Source organism: Gossypium arboreum, chromosome 7, assembly GCF_025698485.1.
Source record: "Gossypium arboreum isolate Shixiya-1 chromosome 7, ASM2569848v2, whole genome shotgun sequence".
In the NCBI taxonomy this organism is placed as follows: domain Eukaryota; kingdom Viridiplantae; phylum Streptophyta; class Magnoliopsida; order Malvales; family Malvaceae; genus Gossypium; species Gossypium arboreum.
In genome coordinates, this window is record NC_069076.1 from 61,942,758 (window position 1) to 61,948,188 (window position 5,431).

Genomic DNA, 5,431 nt, shown 5'->3' on the forward strand with positions numbered 1-5,431 from the left:
TTTGCTTATCTAAACTAATTAACTAAACTAAGAATGCATATAAAATAAATTGGGGAAATAACTTTTGGGAAAACTGAATGATTTGGACAATACCTAATGGAAAAATCCACCTAGACTTCACTTGTTATTGACTCTGAATCACACGACTTATTCACTTGACTTGATCCGTAGAAATCCCTAATTTATATTATTATCTCTCTCGAGACTAACTAATTAACTCCCTAGTGCTACATTAACTTGATATATGGATTCCCTTATTAGGTTTCACCCTAATCCGGTAAAATCTTGTCACCCTATCTCTATGCGTGCAATCAACTCCGCTTAATTATGTTAGATCTACTCTTAGATAGGGACTTTTGCTCCTCTGAATAAGCACATCAGTACTTGAATCAATATCCTTGAATATTAAAACAAGAATAATCATAATTAAGAACAAGTCAAATATTTATCATACAATTCAGATAATAATAACAAGATCCGTCTTAGGTTTCATTCCCCTTATGTATTTAGGGGATTTAGTTCATATTTATAAAAGAAGACATCTCAAAAGAATGAAGATAACAAAACATAAAGAAAACCCAAAACTCCTGAGGGAAATTGAAGGGAGATCTTCAGTCTTGACGATGAATCCGGCTTCTGAGATGGATCAATTGTCTTTCCTCGAGTAATTCCTTGGTTCCTACTCCATGTGTCTCTTCTAAGTGCCTCCTCAAGTGTTTAAATAGGCTTTAGAATGCCTAAAAGCCCTCAAGAGTGGCCTTTTCCGAATGGAACTAAACTTAGGCTTGACAGGGACACGCTCGTGTGCGTTTTCTTCAATCCGTGTTCAAGGCTGTTACATAGGCACGGGCGTGTGGTCTACCCGTGTAAGTCGTGATTCGATTCTGCTTATGTTGGTCCATTTTCTCCCTTTCGGCCCATTTCTCGCTCTTTTTACTTTCCTATGCTCACCTAAGTATAAAACATGAAATTAAATGATTAGGAGCATCGAATTCACCAAATCTAAGGATAATTCATCCAAAAATATGCTAAGCATGAGGTAAAAATATGTATAAATTACGGTTTATCAAAATCCACAAAGATGGAGAGCAGCCCAAACTATCCCAAATTATTTCCCAAATACACTAATTTAAGTTGAATTAAATAATTAAAAAACAACCCTTAAACTTTTCCTCATAACCGTTCCAACCCTTCCACTTTTCAAGCCTTCCATTCTCAAGCACCAGCTAAATTTAGAAAAGCCATTCAACCACCCTCTGTAACACCCCTAACCCGAATTCGTCGCTGGAACAAGATTACAGAGTATTACAGAAGTTTACAATTTAAACAGATAGAAAATTCAAACATTATAATCATGCATATTGTTCCTAATACGAGTCCTCGAGGCCCAAAACACACCTTAGAAGCAAATCAGGACTAAACTGAAAACTCAGAAAATATTTCAGAAACATTTAAAATTTCCAAAGCTACAAGGGTCACACGGCCAAGAGACACGCCCGTGTCTTAGGCCGTGTAGGCATTCGAAATAGGGACACACGGTCGTGTCCCAGCCCGTGTCTGTGCTTGTGTAACTCACTGACTTGTGCCACACGGCCAAGCCATACGCCCGTGTGCTAGGCCGTGTAAGCATACTGACTTATGCTCTTTAAAAGATATAGGGGACACATGGCCGTGTCACTTGGCCGTATGCCACACATAGCTGAGACACACACTTGTGTCTCTATCCGTGTGGACGAAGATAGGCCATTTTACAAGCCACATTTCTAACCCAATTTGGCATCCACCTACACTCAACATTTTGCATATAGAAAAGTCATAAAGAGGCATCCAAAACAAGCCAAAATCAAGCCTTAAACATGTAAAATCATCACATGCACCCAATATGCCCTTAGGCACATCAAATGACAACTTATAACATGTAAATCTAAACATATCCAATTGTTTAACTAACTCATATGCATATTTGTATAAAAAATTACCATGTAGATCATTAATCAAAACATACCATTTAGTTCCATTTATGTACTTGATCTTTATCATCAAATGGTCATGTAAGTCACTTGTAATTTGTGCACTAAAAACACCAATACAAACCATTCAAAAACTGACTTCATTATAAATATGTGCTTTCCATAATAAGTAGTAAATCACTCCAAATTATAATACATATCCAAATGCATATTCAACTACCATTTAAATTTTCATCTATCAAACATAAATCAATTCACATATTACCTATACCAAATCACACCAAACATAATAATTCCATTTATATATATATATGACAAAAATATACCAATGCACAAGCCAAAGCATATGGCCATAACCACAACATCACACATAAGTAACATTAGCCAAAAATAACCTATACATGCCATTGTAATTGAAATTAAACAACTAAAAGTACCAAAAGATTCAATAGATTGTGTAATATAGCTCTAACAAACTTCTTACCCGAACGAGCTTTCGAATCACTATAAAACATGAAAAATAACACAGAGTAAGCATTTAAGCTTAGTAAGTTTGTATAACAAAGAAATTAACTTACCATTTAATCACATTTAAGGTAAGCATACAAAGCATATCCAAACTCAGTTTGGCCAAAACCCTAAACACATATCCTCATCAAGCATGTTAGTCATGTAATTCATATAAATATCAAGAAACATGTATGAGCTCAACAATAATCAAACTTCCATGTACATATAATTTCCACATCATGTATCTATATATCATGTACAAATCATTTACATATATCTCATGTAAATACTTGTAATAGTTCGTATTGAAATCATGTAATCTCGTAACAGAATAGTGCCCATTGAACCATTTAGGATATTGTTGGATACGCGGGTGGTACACACGAGGTGTATTGAACTGTAATTCATCAATTCATGTACATGTATGCTCATACGAGCTGTAAACGGTAAGCTCATCTAAGCTGAATAATGGTAAGCTCCTTTTTCGAGCTGAATAATGGTAAGCTCATACGAGCTGAGTATTGGTAAGCTCATAAGAGATGAAATTGGTAAGCCTAATGACATGTCATTTGTATCCTACGAATTCCTAAGGTTAAAATGGGGATCGAAAATCGTCGTTTGTAGTCAGATATGCGATCAATATTCATATATGATGATAATGCAAATAAAATACATCTAATTCAATCAAAGCATATCATTATACAATTTAATTACACAAGCTTACCTCGACGAGTGTACGTAGATATAAAGACGACTAATTCTAGACTTTCTCTTTACCTCAATCTAACTCTGTACGAGGTCTGATAGGATCTGTACGAATAAATTCAACTCTATTCAATATAATTCATATTCAATTTAGTCCAACACATATTTTTGGCAAAATTATCATTTTGCCCCCATACTTTTAAATCTTTGCAATTTAGTCATTATCTCATAAAAATGGAAATTTACGAAATTCCACCACAAGCCATCATAGCTGAATATCAATCTAGGCCCTAAGAAGCCCTATATTTAATTTATTTCACAATTTCACCACCTAATATTTTTTATTTTTCAATTTAGTCCCTAGTTGACAATTTCACTAAAACTTCCTTTACAAAAGTTGTTTATCTAACAACAACCATTCATTTTATATCATCAAACTTCAAAAACTCATGCATATTCATCAATGGAAAAACCCTAATAGTTTAAAAATTTTACAAATTAGTCCCGGGGCTAGCTAGATTAAGCTACAACAATCCTTGAAACGTAGAAATCATTAAAAATAAGACAAAAATCATACCTAATTGGGCAATATAAGCTTGGACGAATGTTGCTCAACAAAAATGGCTTCTTTCCTTATGAAAAAAGTCGGTAGAAGAAGATAGAAAATGATGATATATTTGTTTTGTTTTAATTTATCATTTATTACCTATTTACTAAATTAACCTTAAAAACTAATCAAAATTTCAATAATAACAAACCATGATCATCCACTAACAACTTTAATGGGCTAATTACCATATAAGGACCTCCACTTTAAATTTCTATACCTATTTAACACCTTTAGCTAATAGAACACAACTTTTGCACTTTACGCGATTTAATCCTTTTTATCAAATTGAGCATGCAAATGGTAAAATTTCATAACAAAATTTTTATATGGTAATGCTATCATGCAGTAGACCATAAAATATTAATAAAAATATTTTTTTCTAACTTTGAATTTGTGGTCCCAAAACCACTGTTCCAATTTCACGGAAAACAGGTTGTTATACCTTCTCCTTAAATCATGGCCGACCACTTGAGGGAGAAAACCAAGGCTCTCCCATGATGTTTTTAGCTATTCCATATTAGTATAAATAAGACCCCAACTTACCTTTAAAAGGCATCTCATTCATTCTTCATTTCCTCTACACTTGAGTTCTCTTTTTCTTCATTATCCATTCCCTTTTTCTTCCTCTTAAAAAGGAAATTTACATAACCTTGAGAGAAACAATATTTTGGCTATATTAAGACTTTGGCTTATTTGTTATGGAGAGACAAAATAACTGAGGAGGGAGCAAGCAATTTATGCCTCGTGAACGTCCAGAATCGGATAGAGTTTCTTCTTTCCTTTTTATCTTTGTTTTTGTTCAATTCATAAAAATGATTTCAACTAAGTATTTTTTATACAATATAATCATTATTTCTTAACTTTTTTGGTGTTAGAATGATCTAATTTCCATAGTTTGCTTCATTCAATTTTGTTAAAAGTTGTTCTGTGCTTTTGATCTATTTATTCATGCAAGTAAAATCACGGTTAAGCTTCTTATTCATGTTTAATGTGAAGAAATGTATGAATGACTTAATTAATCAGAACAAGGTTTTAATTAATTGAAAAAAACACTTATATGGTGTAATGTTTAATAATGTATAGATTAAATCTATAATAATGCCAAAACTATTATTACCTAACATAACCCTAATTTTCTTTTCAAAGGCATCTCATTTATTCTTCATTTCCTCTCTACTCGAGTTTTCTTTTCTTCCATGTCCATTCCCTTTTTCTTCCTCTTGAAAAAGAGCTTTCTGTAGCCTTTAAAGTTGTCATATTTTAGCTATATTGAGGGTACTCTGGCTTAGTTATGATGGCAAGACAGAAAAACTAAGGAAGGAGCAAGCAATTTATGCCTCGGGAATGTCCAAAATCAGCTAGAGTTTCTTCTTCCCTTTTTATCTTTGTTTTTCTATTAACTCATAAACATGATTTCAATTAAGTATTTTATGTTCAATATAATCATAATTGCTTAAATTCATTGGTGTTAGAATGATTTGATTTCCATAGTTTTCTTTATTCAATTCTATTAAAAATTTTGTACTTCTGATGAATTTATTCATGTAAGTAAAATCATGATTAAGATTCTAATGCATGTTTAATATGAAAAAATGTATGAACTGTAACACCCCTTACTCAGTCCGACCGTCGGACC